Source organism: Mauremys mutica, chromosome 9 (genome assembly GCF_020497125.1).
Source record: "Mauremys mutica isolate MM-2020 ecotype Southern chromosome 9, ASM2049712v1, whole genome shotgun sequence".
NCBI classification, from domain to species: domain Eukaryota; kingdom Metazoa; phylum Chordata; order Testudines; family Geoemydidae; genus Mauremys; species Mauremys mutica.
Genome location: NC_059080.1, coordinates 94266338 through 94284667, shown reverse-complemented (window position 1 = coordinate 94284667; position 18330 = coordinate 94266338). Strand labels below are relative to the sequence as shown.

Below are 18330 nucleotides of genomic sequence, written 5' to 3'. Positions count from 1 at the left end.
ACTCTCTCCCCTCCAGCCAACGGAGCGCGCTCATCGCCCAAAGCACCTACCGCAGCGCCCGCCTGCCGAGCATCCCCGAGAGTGAGCGACCAATCGTGGCTAGCAAGGGGCGGGCCGAACGAGCGGGAGGCCTATCCCAGTCAGGAAAAAGCGGGAAGGAAGCAAGTATGGTTGCAGTGTGCGGGAGGGCAGCAGAGAGACTGGGCGGGGCTTGGGGGTAAAGGGAGAACATGAGGGCGGCCATACTGGGTCAGGCCAAAGGGCCGCCAAGCCCAGTATCCGGTCCCCTGACATGGGCCAATGGCAGGTGCCCCAGAGGGACTGAACAGACAGGTTGTCGTGCAGTGATCCAGCCCCTGTCACCCAACCCCAGCGTCTGGCAGCCAGCGGCTCGGGACACCATCCCTGCCCGTCCTGGCTAATAGCCATTGATGGACCTATCTTCTATGAATCTATCTAGCTCCCTTTTGAACCCCGTTATAGTATTGGCCTTCACAACACCCTCTGGCAAGGCGTTCCGGAGGGTGACAGTGCGTTGCGTGACAAAATACTTTCTTGTGTTTGTTTTAAACCTGCTACCTATTAATTTCATTGGGTGGCCCCTTGTTCTTGTATTATGAGAAGGAGTAAATAACACTTCCTTATTTCCTTTCTCCACACCACTCATGAGTTTATAGACCTCTATCATATCCCCCCCCTTAGTCGCCTCTTTTCCAGCTGAAAAGTTCCAGTCTTATTAATCTCTCCTCATACAGAAGCCGTGCTATACCCCTAATAATTTTTGTTGCCCTTTTCTGAACCTTTTCCAATTCCAATATATCTTTTTTGAGATGGGGCAATCACATCTGTACGCAGTATTCAAGGTGCGGGTGTACCATGGATTTATATAGAGGCAGTATGATAGTTTCTGTCTTATCATCTATCCCTTTCTTGATGATTCCCAACATTCTGTTGGCTTTTTTGACTGCCACTGCACATTGAGTGGATGATTTCAGAGAACCATCCACAATGACTCCAAGATCTCTTTCTTGAGTGGTAACAGCTAATTTAGACCCCAACATTGTATATGTACAGTTAGGATTATGTTTTCCAATGTGCATTACTTTGCATTTATCAAGATTAAATTTAATCTGCCATTTTGTTGCCCAGTCACACAGTTTCGTGAGAACCTTTTGTAGCTCTTCGCAGTCTGCGTGGGACTTAACTATCTTGAGTAGTTTTGTATCATCTGCAAATTTTGCCACCTCACTGTTTATCTCTTTTTCCGGATCATTTATTAATATGGGGGGACGAAGAGGCATTGATAGACAGGGAGGTTAGGAGGAGGCTGAGGGGGTGGAGACTGGGGCTAGGGAGGGGTGTCTTGGGGCTGGCTAGGGGTGGGATTGGCAGGATAGGGTGGGGTGCTTTGGGGCTGGTTGGGTGCTAGGAAAAGGTATGCTGGAACTGGGATTTGTGGGCTAGGGATGGGGTGTGTTCAGGATGTACTTGGGGATTAGGGAGAGGCATTTTGTGACAGGATGAGATTGGGAGGGTAGGAGGGATATTTTGAGGCAGGATGGGATTATGGGGCTAGGGAGGGGTGTTTTGGGGCAGGAAGGGGTTGAGGAGCTAGGGAGGGGTGTTTTGGGGGTGTAGTTGAGAGTTAGGGAGAAGCATTTTGGGGTGGGATGGGGTTGAGAGGCTAGGAGGGGTATCTTGGGGCAGGCTGGTGTTGGGGGGCTAGAAAAGGGTATTTGGGGGCTGGCTTGAGTAAGGGGTTGATAACTGGTCAAACCTGTCTACATCAGGGAAGCAAAAGGCCTGAGGCAAAAATTGCAACAACAACAAAAAGTGCTTTTGTAGTGTTGTGATGCTCTCTTGGGGTGCCCTGACAGTAAGCTACTGTGTTACCCCTCTGCCAAAGAGAGCTTTGCTGGATCTTAAACGGCATGAGTCAACTCCTTGCCAGTTGCCACACCAGTCTGTCTGCATCCTCAGCAAACTCCTTGAGACTCTGCTTACCTTTCCTTTATCTTGCAGGTAACATTCACTGAAACCCAGTTCTCAAGTTCCCCATAGATGTTTTTCTGCAGTGTTCTCCATTCACAAAAATTGACAAGTTTGCTGTCTTCAAAGTGATAGAATGCACTCACATCAGCCAGTCGGTGCAGCTGAGGATGCATGCCTTACTTTAGTATAACAGTACTGAGATGAATAGATAATAAAATAAGTTTATTAAGAAGAGATTTAAGTGATAGTAAACAGGAGAAAAAGAGACTAGTATGGTATAGTTACAAACAAAACAAAATAGCATGCTTTCTAGTAAAACCTAACTTTAGCAAGCTACAATCTTTGCCTAAGTAGCTTTCTCACTTACATCAAGCTATCATCTCCAGCTCCTCCAAATACCTTTCCCAGGTCTGGAGACTAGCTCTGTGTAAGCTTGAAAGAATGTCTTTTTCACCAACTGAAGTTGGTTTAACAGAAGATATTACCTCACCAGCCTTGTCTTGCTAATAAAACGTGCATGACATTTTAAGGAGGTCACTGCGCTCCACTCCACCATTAGTATCCATAGTTTCTCAATTATCCCTCTCAATCCAGTTTACCTCCCTTACTGAATTTATTTTCTTCTATTGCTCGCTTTCTATCAAAATACATAAGAAGTTATAAATTTTGTTTTCAAGTGGCTGCCTGTCCAAACTTTCTTTTAAACCCCTTTAACTGGAATTCTTATTGTATTAAAGATGTTCTAATTCAATAAAATTTTATTTTAATTCAGTGAAGCAAGAAAAAGAACAAAAAGAATCTAATCGTAATGGGCCAGATTGTCTTTAACTTAGTTTTCAAAGTTGTAGTTCTGTTGACTTCAGTAGAGTTACTCCCAATTTATACTAGTGTAAGTCAGAAAAGAAGTACGCGTTTTGGACTACAACTCCCAGCCTGCTGCACACTGAGTGGGCTGGTGATTGATGGCCTCAATTAAAGTCTCCTCCCACCAGTTACACTGAAATGCAGAGGAAATATTGAAACGGAGCAATAGGAGACAACCAGGACGAAAAACAACAACCCACAGTTGCAAGAAAACCAGGAGATGGTTGGATGTATTAGCTTTTAAGGGTAAGTGATTCCTTTAATTTCATCTAACGTATTCTGGTTCTCTTTCTCTGTTTCTTTAATAGGGAAAATTCTTTCAGAATTTCAGCGTATCCTGTTGTTGTCATTGAGAAAAAATGCATAGTTTATATGGATCACTGTAAAGCTTAACAAAAGTGCAAACTGTGCAAGATACTGGGATGAGGGAGATAAATGTAAATCCTGTTTTTGTATTAGCTGTAGGATGAAAAGTCGGTTTACTGGGCACCCCTTATATGTCTTATGAAACCTTTTGTTGATGGTGTATTATCATGATTTCCAGCATGGGGCACTAGTACACAAGAGAGGAGGAAGAGATTATTGCAATAAAGAAAAATAATTCAGAAAATGTGGAATTGTAATGGCAAAGGATTTATCCTTCGATGTTATGTCTTTCAGGTTATTAACGAAATAATGCTTCGTGGAAAGCATACAGTATTTTGGGCCAGATCCTGTTCTGCACAGGAGCTGCTTGTGCTGCTCTGGCAGTGCCAAGCAACAATAACGCCAGTTTAGTGACACTCAGATTATTGCTCCATCATAGGGGAATCCTTAGATGGTGAAGAGCCACCAAAATGGCTCCTATGTCCCTCCCCCCGCAAACTGAAGAGGTGTGGCAGAAGAAAAAGGCATGTGGCTGAGGTGTGTCTGTGTCCAGCTGATCCCTGGCTGTCGAAATGGCCTCTGAGAACTGCTAGCAGTACGGGCATGATAGAACAGATTTAACACTGCTTTTATTTGCCTTGGAGATGAGGCTGGTCCTTGGCAGCCCCAGGATTGGGGGAACACAGATAAAAAGCCTGCAGTTTTGGACCTGAATCGAATGCGTGGAAAATCCAGCCCTGTATGTGTGTATTTAGATTGTAAATTCTTCAGGTCGGAGTCATAGAGTCTGGTTCTACATTGCCTTGTATTTTGTGTAGTCTTCACACTGTGGAAAGAGTGTGCGGAGAACTGCCTTTCTGATTTGGTAGCATTTTACCCAGAATTGCACTCACTTTACATAATTGTAAATGCCTACACAAAGTACAAGGCAGCTGAGAATCAGGCCACAGGCATCTTATTTGGACAACTTCTGATCTTACTTATGCTGGAGTAAATCTGGAGTAACTCCAGTAAATCACTGGAGTTACTCTGGGTTTACAGCAGGATAATTAAGAAAGGACTCTTTCCCACTAAGGTCTGTAAGTCTCAGAGACCTTGATCATTATCTTGATTTTTTATTTACCAGTTTCTTAAAACCGCCAACAAGATGCTTTTTTGGTAGATAAGTGCATTCAGCACTCTACTAAACCAAAATCATGTAGCAAATACTACACTTTATATCTGAATAGCATGATTAGTTCTTTTGTTTTTGCTGTTCAGCAAACTGCTTTGCCTCAGTGGGTCAGTGGTCTTCTGTTCTCCTTGCAACACTACACTAGTGCCAGTAACGTCACTCCACTTCCTCCCCCAGCTAGCAGTGCTGGCTTTAAAATCATGGCAGCAGACCAACAGTGACAATGGGTCATTGACAGTGTCTCTCCTCTTCCTCCATCCCAGCCTGTTTCACTGCTTTGTGACATTCAGAAAAGGATTTAGGTGTTTAAATGAATCAAAACAGTGTCTGTAGTTACACTAACCAATCTAAATCCTTAGTAAGTATATAATGCTATCTGTCTGTGTAAGGCACACACTCTAATATAGTATATATATAAAGTATATATATACTCACAACAGCCCTTTGCGGCAAGGAAATACTATGATCTACATTTTGCAAATAGGGAACTGCAGCAGAGTGGCTAAGTGACTTGTCCAAGATCATATAGAAAGTCTGTGGCAGAGGAGGAAATTGGACGCAAGTATGTCAAATCATAGGCTATTGCCCCAACCACTGGACCATCCTGCCATTCAGCTGTATATCATCACTGCACCATACAAACATTAACCTTCACAAATGCACTATGAAGGTAGGTTATGCCCATTTTACAGAGAGGGAAACACAGATACTGAAATTGAGTGATTTACCCAAGGTCACACAGCAAGATATTGACAAACCAGGATTACAGATCAGGAGTTTCTGGTTCTTGGTTTTGTGCGCTCTTCTATAGACTGCTTTATATCTCATCTAGAGAAGGGGTTCCCTAATTGTGGGCAACGAGACACAGTCCCGGGTGGGCCACTGGTGTGGCCATGGGTGGAATTTGGGGAGGGTATTCAGGGGAGCATTGTGAAGTGGACAGTGACAGAGTGGCAGCTGGCGATGACTCCCGCCCAGGGCTGGAGGAGCCCAGCAACCCTGTGGTTGGTGGCAGAGGGCAAAACGGAGGTAGTGAGCAAGGAGAAGGGGTTGGCCCCGTGAAGCTGTGGACCCCAGAGTGGCTGGAGGGTTCACAGCCATTCCTGCTCCAAACTGCCACACCCTGCGACCCTTGGCTGTCAGGCTCCCTTGAGTATTGGCCTCACAGCCCTCCCCAGGGACTGAGGCTTGGTGGTGCTGCTCTGTTTCTGCCTGGACAATACCCTGATCAGGACTGTCATAGGTAACAGCCAGGCCTGGCCCGAACACCTGCCTCTGCCTGGCACTGGCAGCCCCCAAGCCCTTTCCTCGTTCCCGGCAAGGGTTGCCTGTGAGGCACGCCGGGTGCTGGCTGGGTGACTGTCAGGTGAGGTTGGACTGTCAGGTGACAAGCTCAAGGCACTCAGGCCGCTGAGGCAGAGGGTGTCAGCGGGGACTGGCTGTGGCATCTGCCTGGCCCCTTTGTCCTTTTGCTGGCCCTGATCCCGTCTGAGGTGAGGCGCCCCGTGGTGCCCCCTCCCTGACAAATGTGTGGCAGCCCGGGAAGGCCAGGCTACGTGCTCAGCAGTCCCTTGCCTGATTTCCCACTTGATCAGCCTGATGGGACGACAGCTCACCTGCCTGGTGGGCGAGGTGGGTGGGGGCACTATCAAACTGTATACGTTGATAGTGCGGGGGGTCACAATGTAAAGGTTCGGCCGCCTCCCAGACAGCTTGAGTCGCTGCCTGCCATGGGCAGGCACCCCCCTTCCCCTCAGTCTCCCCTTCCAGAAAGCAGCGGGAAGTGTTAATAGTGGACCGCAGTGCCTGTTGCAGTTGCACAGGTGGGCCTCAGGGATAAAAAGTTTGGGAACCCCGATCTAGAAGTTCACCACTTTATTTATTTATTTTGAGACAAGGGCAGATCTTTGGTCCCCTTTAGGGCACTTTGTCCTGTGCAAAGCTGCCTTAATGGATCTGCTAACATTTTGAGCCAGCTCTGCTTGTTCTAAGCTAACCTGGCAAAGACATCAGGTGAGTGAATAAGCATGGGCCGCTCTGGTGATCAACATCAATGTAAGAGTTCTGTGGGATGCAAATCAGAGCAGCACCTTTTCTACTATGTTCCAAAATAAAAAGTCTTGAACATTGGCTTCAGTATCTAGTAACCTAAGTCGTCTTGTGTCCATGTGGGAAAAGCTCTGCCCCTCTCCACCAGAAAAGAACCTGCTCAAACCTCTATCATTTCTCTATGATCTCTATTTATAGAAGAAAAAGAAACAGAGAACCAGGTCTTCACCTCCATTCCCACCTGTTTTATGCCATAATAATAATGACAAAAAAGTAGCTATAAATCTGCCAGATCTGCCCAGATGATTTCTCCCACGCCAGGGAATTCTCCTTGGGTGGCAAAGAGTTGATGTAGCTGTCTCTCTGCCGCACCCCACATCCTGGCCCCCAGTGTAGAAGATGTTTCTGGGGAGTCAGGAGTGTAGCTGGAGTGTCCCAGCAATCTCCCATTGCTTGAAAAGCCCTTGATGCTATGGACAGCCATCATACTATTGGCTGTTTTAAATTATGCCAGGGAATGGGTTGACCCCAGCATAGGAGAGTTACAGAAGTGGCTTAAAGCCACCCTTTTCCCCCTCACCTTAGCTGCACTAAGCATTTCTCAGCCACACCTGAGGATGTGTAGTGCACATTTAACAGATCAATCACTGAACATAAATAAGGTGTTTATAATCACATAACAATAGAAAGAGTGTTACGAACTTCATAATAAAACTGGGTTAGTAAGGTACAAAGAAGAGTAAATGTGGCCATCTGTGTCTCTGTATCAGCATGGTTGAGAAAAATCAGCCAAATTGTAAAATCTTGGTTGGTCTTATTGCATTTCAATTAAGAGTACTTTCCAATGGCCACCGTATCCTCCTTTTTACAGTACCAGTTTTCCATTGTGAGTATGCAGGACTACTTCATTGGGCTGCAACAAGAACAGGACAAACTTTTCTTGCTGGATAGATATTATCCGCACCAAGTAAAGCAGGAGACTTTAATGTATACAGGGAAGCACAGAATCAAGCTTCTCTTTCTGAATACTTGTACTCAGAAAATCTATATTCTAGAGCAGTTCCACTACTAGCATTCAAAAGTGCCAGCTGCTAAATTACAGTGGCAGCATAGATCTGTATCAGTATGCACCATATTAAAAGTCTTTGGGGTGTTAGATAAGATCTGTACAATATTTGATACTGCTTATTAAGATAGTTGGTACAAATAGTTTTTTAATGGCTATGGTGAGAATCTTGATTTGCTTGATTATGTAAATTCTTAGTCAGATGGTCAGTCTGAGTCTATGGTCAGAATCTTCATTATGTAAATTCTTAGTTTTTCCATTGCTTAGTTGTGTGCAGAGAGGATCTGATTCTCCTCTCAAATCAGTTATACAGTGTTGGCTTCAACAGAGCTATTCTTGATTTTCACCAGAGTAAATGAGAAGAGCATCAGGCCCACTGAGTTCTGACAATTTCCCCAGAAAGTGAAATTGACGGAAGTCTGTGCTTCCAAATACTGTCAGGGGACTATGTGGTATGATGGAGAAGCTGACAAGATCTGCAGATGGTGAGCTCCTTTTGAGCCACAGACATGTCAACCTATGCCTGTGGGGAAATTTCAGTATGTGCTACCTGCACTGAGATATAAATTATGATGAAAATTAGCTATGTGGCACAGGCCTGCTGGCTAAAAACAGGAGGGTGGTGGTGAGGTGTTATTTTTATCAGAATATGAAAAATATATAAAAGGCACCAGGCCACAATAATCCACAATAAATATTTCATGTTTGTTTATTTTTAGAAACTAGCTATTTATTTTTGACTATAGAGGAGCAAAGAGAAACAGTTCATTGCCACCACTAATCTTTATTTTCCTCAAACAGCCAAGAAGCTGCTTAGAATTGGCAGCTGTGTCTAGCACTGGTACCACCACTGGTGGAAGCACTAGTGTAGACAGAGGATCAGGCCTCTGTGCCATCATGTCATCTAGATCTGCTTTGGGCAGGGTGGTAAAAACATCTGCTTGGGTCTACATAGGGGCTCCCGTGGTTGCTAGCACAAGTGGGAGCTGCGCTGATGTGAGACCAAAGGTGAGGGGGAAATTACCAGTGCAAAAAAGACGAGGCCTTTTCTGGATGCATATGTGTCTGAAAGCAGAATCTGCCCCTAAAAATTCAATTAAGAATTGAAAGTTAAGACATACTGAATAGAAATGCTGGAATTGTACAAATGATAGAACTCCCTGTTCTTTCCTTGCTAGATCTGGCTCATTGACTTTCACTGCAGCATCTTTCTCTCTTGGAAGCTAAAACATGGGAAAGCAGGAGAATGCTAAAAAGCCAGTAGTTTCTGATACTGAGGAATGTTATTGTTCCTCATCACCAGTGTGTCCTTGGCATCAGCCAGTCCAGCTGTAATATTGCTAATGGAGAAGTGAAAGGACACTAATTATGGGTTTGGATTCATTTGACCAGCTGAATATCTGTCCCCTAGAAGGACACAGAAGGAGAAAGGATTTTTTTTTCGCTTACTCAACAACATATCTCCCAGAATCACGTTTATAGCTGATGAAAGGAAAATTGGCATTTGCCCCCTTCTGTGTTTAAATGAGTCGACAGTCTAACAGCCTATATAAAAAGAGTAATATGTTCTGATAGGTTTCTGAAGTTTACTTCCTGCCACCCTCCGGCACAAAGTGCACCAGGGCTGCAAAACCCCTTGATACTAGCACTGCCTCCTCCAAATAGAAATCAGGTCAGAATAGAAAGGCAGAAGATGAAAGACTGAACTTCAAAAGCGTGGCAACCCTACATGACTGTCCTTTACACCAGTCAGCACCAGAAAGACGTTAAGCCTGTTTGGATTTTGCAGCATGTAATACTTTTCAGATTTTTAAGAGCCTGATCCTGGAAAGTGCTGAATACTTTTAACTGCCAGTAACTACCATGGGAACTGATCAAGCTCATCATCTCTTGGTATTAGGCCCTTGGTTCATTTCTCCAAAGTGGCTAATTTTGAATTTGTTTTTCATCCCCAATGACCCATGAAACATCACTCACCTGCAAGAAAGAACATACTCCTTTTCAGCTGGAGTTGTCCAAGGCAGTGGTCCCCAATGCGGTGCCCGCGGGTGCCACGGCGCCTGCCGGGGCATCTGTGTGCGCCCGCGTACTGGCCGGCGGACAAGCATCCGCGAAATGCCACCGAGAAGCAGCAATGTCAAGAGGCGTCGCTGCTGAAAATCAGCGGCATTTTGGCAGTGATGCCTCTTGATGACACTGCTTCTTGGCGGCATTTTGGCGGCGACACCTCTTGACATTGCCGCTTCTTGGCGACATTTAGGTGGATGCTTGTCCGCCGGCCACAGTCCTCGGTGGCGCCCGCCAAACGGAAGAGGTTGGGGACTACTGGTCTAAGGCCTGGTCTACCTACATGAAGGGTATTCTTCGAAAATGACAATGAGGTGGCATAGAGCAGTGATTCTCAACCAGGGCAGAGGTCTTCCTGCGGATACATCAACTTATCTAGATACTTGCCTAGTTTTACAACAAGCTAAATAAAAAGCACTAGCGAAGTCAGTACAAACTGAAGTTTCATACAGACAAAATAAGCAATTTTTCAGTAATAGTGTGCTGTGACACTTTTTTGTATTTTTCTGTCTGATTTTTGTAAGCAAATAGTTTTTAAGTGAAGTGAAACTTGGGGTATGCAAGACAAATCAGTCCTTGTCAGTACAGTACAGGGATTCAGTAATCTGGAAAAGTTGAGAATCACTGGCATAGAGAAGAAATGACTGGAGTCATCCATGAGGATGCAGTTCATATAACAGAGATCAGCCTTTGCAGAATGCTGCCATCCCAAACAGGAGGCTTTCTGTACACTGAATAATACTTTCATTATTTATATATATGCAATATACATAAAATGGCCATACTAAGTCTGACCAATGGTCCATCTAGCCCAGTATCCAGACTTCTGATGTTGGCCAATGCCAAGTGCTTCAGAGGTAGTGAACAGAACAGGGCAGTTTATCAAGTGATTCATCCCCTGTCATCCAGTCCCAACTTATAGCGGTCAGAGGTTTAGGGACACCTTGATCATGGTGTTGTGTCCCTGACTATCTTGGCGAATAGCCATTGGTGGACCTATCCTCCAGGAACTTATCTAATTATTTTTGTAACCCAGTTATACTTTTGGCCTTGACAACATCCCCTGGCAACAAGTTCCGCAGTTTGACTGTGTGTTGTGTGAAGAAGTACTTCCTTTTGTTTGTTTTAAACCTGCCTCCTATTAATTTCATTGAATGGCATTGGTTTGTGTGTTATGTGAAAGAGAAATAAGACTTCCTTATTCACTTTCTCCACACCATTCATTATTTTATAAACCTCTGTCTTATCCCCCCCTTAATTGTCTCTTTTTTCCAAGCTGAACAGTCCCAGTCTTTTTAATCTCTCCTCTTATGGAAGCTGTTCCATCATTGTGTTGCCCTTCTCTGTATTGTTTCCAATTCCAATATATCTTTTTTGAGATGGGGTGACCAGAACTGCATGCAGTATTCAAGGTGTGGACATACCATGGATTAATTTAGTGGCATTATGATATTTTCTGTTTTATTATCCAGCCCTTTCCTAATGGTTCCTAGCATTGTTAACTTTGTTGACTGCAGCTGCACATTGAGCAGATGTTTTCAAAGAACTATCCATGATAACTCCAAGATCTCTTTCTTGAGTGGTAACAGCTGATTTAGACCCTATCATTTTGTATGTGTAGTTGAAATTATGTTTTCCAGTGTGCACTACTTTGCATTTGTCAACCTTGAATTTCATCTGCCATTTTGTTGCAGTCACCCAGTTTTGTGAGATCCTTTTATAACTCTTTGCAGTCAGCTTTGGATTTAACTATTTTGAGTACTTTAGTATATCATCTGCAAACTTTGCCACTTCACTGTTTACCCTTTTTTCCAGATCATTTATGAATATGTTGAACATCAGTGGTCCCAGTACAGATCCTTGGGGGACTGTGCAATTTACCTCTTTCCACTGAAAACGGACTGTTTATTACTACTGTTTTCCCCTATCTTTTAGCCAGTTAGTGATCCATCAGAGGACATTCCCTCTCATCTCATGATTGTTTACTTTGCTTAAGAGCCTTGGGTGAGGGAGCTTATCAAAAGCTTTCTGAAAGACCAAGTACACTATATTCACCTTTTGTCCATGTTTGTTGACACCCTTAAAGAATTCTAATAGATTGGTGAGGCATGATTTCACTTTACAAAAGCTGTGTTGACTCTTCCCCAACACATCATGTTCATCTATGTATCTCATCATTCTGTTCTTTACTAAGGCAACCTCCCTAAATTGCCTAAGGAGGTTGTAGAATCTCCATCATTGGAGGTTTTTAAGAGCAGGTTAGAGAAACACCTGTCAGGGGTGGTCTAAATAATACTTAGACCTGCCTTGAGTGCAGGGGACTGGACCAGATGACCTCTCGAGGTCCCTTCCAGTCCTGTGATTCTATGATTTCAACCAATTTGCCTGTTGTTAGGCTTACCGGCCTGTAATTGCCAGGGTTGTCTCTGGATCCTTTTTTAAAAAACCAGTGTCACATTAGCTATCCAAACAGTCATCTGGTAGAGAAGCTGATTTAAGTGATAAGTTACATATCACAGTTAGTAGTTCTGCAATTTCATATTTGATTTATTTCAGAACTCTTGGGTGAATACAATCTGGTCCTAGTGACTTATTACTGTTTAATTCAGGGGTAGGCAGCCTATGGCACGTGTGCCAAAGGTGGCACATGAGCTGATTTTCAGTGGCACTCACACTGCCCGGGTCCTGGCCACCATGGGGGGGGGAGGGGCTCTGCATTTTAATTTAATTTTAAATGAAGCTTCTTAAACATTTTAAAAACCTTATTTACTTTACATACAACAATAGTTTAGTTATATATATTATAGACTTACAGAAAGAGACCTTCTAAAAACGTTAAAATGTATTACTAGCACACAAAACCTTAATTTAGAGTGAATAAATGAAGACTCAGTACACCACTTCTGAAAGGTTGATGACCTGGTTTAATTTATCATTTTGTTCCAAAACCTGTTCTATTGACACCTCTATCTGTGTTGTTGCCTAAAAAGAATGACTCAGGTGTGGGAATCTCCCTCACATACTCTGCAGCAAAGACTGATTCAGAGTCTGGGGAGGTTTAGAGCCAGGTTTTATGTTTGCCCTGTGATAGCGAATGGAGGCCAGTACCAAAGTTTGGATGTAGATCTAGTCTTCTGTAAAGTGGAGTGGCGTTTGAATCTGGAGGTTTGGTTTGGGACCTCAAGATAGGACCTAAGGAGTGCATAGGCATTGCGTTGGCTGCCTGAACAGGAGTGAATTTTGTCCTTTATGATTTACACATGCAAAATAATAATCTCCTCCTACTTGTAAAAAAAAAAAGATTTAGTAGCAAATATAATGCTGTAAGAATGCCTCATTTTGCTAAGACCAAATTACTGCTACAGCATTACACCAGGACATTTGCTAGTATGGTGTTGTCAGAGTATAGTGTTATAAATAATTAAAAGTGAGCCATGTTGCCAGTAAACAAAGTACATCTAATGGTGCATTATCCTTTCTTGTATATTATGTTTGTCCGTTACTTGCTAAATTGCAAAATTCAGTCATCTGCAAAGGCTCAGAGAGACTTATGTGAAAATTAGCCTCATTCAAGTGTATTATTTTATTGTGTTATTGATAATAGTAGATCCTAAAGGCAATGGATGTAGTAATAATAACTTGTAGCCCTTTTCATCCATAGATCTCAAAGCACTTTCCAAAGAAGATAAGTATCACTATATCCATTTTACAGATTGGGAAATGGAGGCACTGAGAAGAGAAGTGGCTTTCCCAAGGTCACCCAGAAAACTAGTGACAGAATTAGGAGTTGAATGAAGTCTCCTGAATCCGAGCCCAGTGCCGTATCCATGAGGCCATGCTGCTTTGTTGCTTTAGTCACACTGTCTGTCTTTAGGATGCATGCTATAGTCTTTGTATGCTGCTAACACTGGTTTTTGGATGAGAATGATTGATTGAATAAAGGAGGAGTAAAGGTGTTTGTATTCCATCTATGCATCCATGTCCCCCACCCCCAGTTATGGAGCTGCCCAGGGACAGTCTAGTCTATAGCTTAACATGGAGCAGCCAAAGGGTTGCCCTAATTTATGTTCATCAGCAATGGACTGTTTTTGCAGCCAAGAATAGTTAAAGGTGCAGCTGTGCTCCTGCCATGCCCCTGCCATATCCTGACAGTGGTGCCTACAAGAAGGGTTCTGTGTCACTCGGGGAAACCTCTGTGTTAGGGGCAGTCATTCTCAATTGGCTGGTTAAGCAGGCTTGCCACTTCCTTCATATCTGCTTCACAATTTGGGGAAGTCACGTGTGATGGTATAGGTAAAGGTAGCAGGTCAAATTCAGCCTTCAGATACCTCATTTGATAATAATTTAATAATAGAATTGGACAGGTGAACATGAGGGCGGGACTTAGCTCAATAGGTTTAACATGCTGTTTCTTTAAGAACCAAAGCTGGACACAGAGGGCTTGACACTCTGCTGCCTCCTACCTATTTTCTCCTTTACAAAGTGGGTGTAAAATTGGAATTCTTTGCTTTGTACACCGGGGTAATATTTAATGCTCACTTTGCACTTGCTTTGCACAGGATTAAATCACTGTTCAAAGTGTTGTGTGTCCAATGGAGCTATGGATCTTGAGGACTCGGCATATTAAAACTGATGGACCAAGTTATCTGACCTTATGAATAAATGCAACACTTTCAAGTTACATTTTTTTTAAAACAATGAATAAGATAATGAACTAATAGCAAATTGGGATACTTTCTGCTTTATAGATCTGGACTAACACAAAGAAAGCATGTTTTCAAAGCAACATTGGTACTGGTGCTCAGAAACAATTATTCTATTCCAGATTGTTTCCCCTATTTATTTACCCTCATGTAGTTCTATGTGAACTATTCGTGCCTGAATTTCACTAACTCGGAATGATGTGAAATGTAGTCGGAAGTAAGTTTACTGTGATCATTCGTTCTGTGTGTAAATAAATAAAACCCCTAAGTTAGTGGAGCTTCCTTCTGTCTTTTGTTTGCACAGTTCTCTCGGCTGGGTCAGAACTGGACTTTTTCTAGGCGGATAATATCATTCACACCACATATGACTGCTGGTGTTTTTGTTTGCAAGGACATAAATACACCATCCTTTGTCCACCTTGCCCCAGATGTATTAGTAATGAAAAAAGAATTTGGAGTGAGAGAGTTGATATGAATAATCATATAACAATAAATATTAAATAAAAAGGAACTGTGCAAATGCCCGCTCTTTTGCCTGAGTTACAGTTTGAACTATTATATTGGGATTCTTTGACAGAACTGAGAGAAGAGAGCACAAAAGACATAGTTGCCTGAATTATTAATTGAAATCCAGAGAGCCCAAATTGCTACAATTAAAACCTCAAGGATCCTCCTCACCATCCATTTGAATAATAAGTTTTATTCACCTCTGCAGGCATCTTTGTAAAATGGAAGCTCCCTTGTGCTCTTTTGAAATCAGTTAGTGCATATAGGAGTGTGGATTCTCAGAATTATCTATAATGCATGGTGCTTTCTGCATTCAGTGGCATTTTTCCGACTTTCTTTACGTCATTTGCCATTTGTGAAGGTTGCCAGGGTAATGACCAATCATCTTGGGAGAAGTGCCTGCTAGTGGAGACAACATAGGCTTTCTTCTTTTCAGTATTCTGCAGTATGTATTTAAGAGTTGTTATAGGATTAGGATTGCAGATTTCTGTTTAGTTAGCAGAGGGTGAAAGTTTACAGAGTATGAAATAGCAGTTTATAAGCACGGAGAGTAAGTTTTAATTTGTTTTGTTTTATTGAGACACATTGGGCCAAATTCAGCCATGCAGTAAGTGGATCCAGTTCCAGTGAGCTTCCCCTTTCTTTAATATTTACAACTTGATATTTACTTTTTATTATACATGCATAACTGATCATGAAATAAATAACCAACAGTAAGGAGGTTGAAACTACCCTGAACAAAGAAATACTAGCAATTCTGTGTAAACATCAACATGTCAGGATGCCATTCTGTTTGTAGGTATGAATCTAGATACCATTTCCCACCAACACATGTGCACCAAGTATGGCCACTCATCCCAAACATATTTTCAGAGCAATAGATTAAAAACAAAACCCTACAATGTGTTGAAATGCAGATCATGCAGCACTGCATCATGGTTGCCTCTGAGGTAACTGGGAATCTTTGAATAGTCTTCACTGTACTGTATGTACACAATGGGCCACATCAGATGGAAATCCATAGGATGTCCAAAGTTGAGCCTATTCTGTGAGCTGTTGAGTTCACTCCACTTTAGCAGGGCAGAATTTGGCCTGTAGGATAGACTTTTGCAGGATGGAAACCCATGGGCTCCAAGGACATTAGAGTTTTCTGTGCTGTATCCTGTGGGATACTGAGTGCCCTCAACTCTCTTGAAAGTCAACGGAAGTTGAGGGTGCTCAGAGCCTCAGAGGGTGGGACCCAGCTTTAGACCTCCAATGGCTTTTCACATGGGAAGGCATTTTCTGGCCAATGTATGCAAAAATATAATGAAGACTATTCAGAAGTTCCCAGTTATCTCAGAGGCAGCCATAAAGTATCTCTGCATAAGCAGCATTATGACACGTTTAATTATTTGTGTAACCCCTTTGGGGTTTAGAGAGCATGGCCCCTTTAAATCTTTTTCTCAGGGTGGAGGGGGAGAGTAAGGAAAAAGGAGGGAAACTCCAGGGGGAGGCACTGGAGCTCCAGGGAGGGAGAGAGGCAGCCGGCAGGCCCTGGAAACGTGAAGCAGGGAGAACCTACCAGAGGCCTGAGCAGGACAGGCCTGATCGGGGACAGCCCAGGACGAGAGCCAGGAGGAGCCTTGTGCCAGGGGGAATCACCCCAGAAGGACAGGCCGGAGCTGGACCCAGTATCACGCCTGCCCAGAGCTGCATGGGGCTGGGAGTACTGGGGCTGGTGACTCTGCACTGGGAACAAGGAGGGAGGCTGCTAGTCAGTTCAGTGGGGAGGTGGTCGCTCTGTGGGGCTTTGCACAGAGCGGCAGAAGAGGGCACCGGAGGGGTTTGCTGGGGAAAGTTCATTGGCACCGAAGACAACCAGGAGCCCCCAAGACTCACCACTGGACTGGAACTTTGCACAGGACTCCTGAACTCTGTGTGCAGACACATTGCTCAGTGTCTGCCCTTCCAGACTGTGCTACCACTGGGCCTGTGGGGCCTTGGCTTGGATGCAGCCCTGTTTTACTGCTCCCCCTATATTTTCCCTTGTTGTTTTTCTCCTCTCATCCCTCTGTAAATAAATATCTCCCTTTGTTATATCCATTGTACTTTTCCTGTGGGTGGGTGTGTTCACTCTGGGGGGTTTGGAACAGGTGCCCCTGGGGTGGAAGGGATTTCTCCTGCTGCATTCGTGCGCGCGCCTTCTCTTGGCCAGAGCTGCTTGCAGCGCAGACTCCATCTTGGCCACAAGGGCGCTAAAGTTACATTTGTTTTAATTAACTAATTAGAAAATGTTTCTGGGATGAGTGTGTGTTGGTAGAAAGATTTGTGTGTGCTTAGTGGGAAGGGGTATATGGACTCATAACTATACATAGAATGGAATGCTGATATAGTGCAGTTGCTCTGTAAAATTACTACGGTTTCATAGTTCAAATTAGTAACTGACTCATCAACGTTGGTTATTTATTGCTTAATGTTTTTTTGTGCCCACACAGAGCTTCCAAGTGCATTGGATCACAACCACCTTGCACAACATACAGGCTTCCAGGGTAAAGGTTTTCAAGCACATAGAGAGATCTGTTGCACTTCTAGTTTCAGCTGATCGTAAATATACCGAGAACAAGTCAGAAATATAAATGGGTTTTATTCACTTTTTTCCCAAACAGATGTCTGCAGTCAGGACATTTTTATTTAGCATAACAGGTTTCACTTCATACAATTTTTGGATGCTACTTTATTTTAAGGTATGTTTAAGGTTGCTTTGCATTGCCAGAGTCATACAAAGCAATTGGAGCACACTGGCGAGTCTGGAGTGCGAAGACGGAGAGAATGAATCACCACTTTAGTCTGAGGTTTTGCTCTTTTTATCATGCTTCAAGGAAAATGTGTTTTACAATAAGCAGATGTGTTTCTCTGCCTTTAACAGTTGATAGTGCCATTTTACTTCTCTTTTCTTGATGTCACATGAATGGTATTGTGTATGCTTAATGGCTCAGTCGTTGCAGTTTGGAAAGAAAAGCAGTGATTACAAAGAACAGTTAGGCTGTGCTCAGTTTCTTTATAGTCTTTGATTTCCCCTTTTGTTGGTGCTTCAGGAAACATAGAGTGGGTCATTTTGTGTTACTTTAGGTGGAATCCTTAAGACAGAAAAAAAAAGTCATCTGGTGATAACTGGATAAGGTATGTCAGCTAGAGCAGGGACACTTGAAAACATCCAGAAGTCCAAATAATCGTCTCTGAGATTCTTCCAGTCCCTCAAGTGAGAGAAGTCAGCAGAAAATACTGGAGGTGAGCCTAGGCTACATGACAGGTGTGAAGCAGAAGGCTTTGTGTTTTGTTTTGTTTTTTTGGAACACTGAGCTACACTCTAATGCAGGGGTCCCCAACCCGGTGCCGCGGGGGCATCTAAATGCATCCATGTCCTGGCCAGCGATCGAGCATCCGCTGAAATGCCGCCAAAATTTGGCGGCATTTCGGCAGCGACGCCTCTGGATGACGCCGCTAGCTGCCAACAAGTTTCGGTGGCATTTCGGCGGATGCTCGACCGCCGCCACGGTCCT

At 43.6% G+C, this 18330-nt stretch overlaps 1 protein-coding gene across 1 annotated transcript in view; it reads left to right on the top strand.

Moving 5' to 3' along the window:
* The first annotated feature begins 2923 nt into the window (after positions 1-2923).
* GNB4 (G protein subunit beta 4) overlaps positions 2924-18330 on the top strand; it is a 119586-nt gene continuing 104179 nt past the window's right edge. The window contains exon 1 of the mRNA XM_045029879.1: positions 2924-3102. The gene's annotated coding sequence lies outside the window, so the exon portion shown is untranslated. The remainder of the gene's footprint in view (positions 3103-18330) is intronic.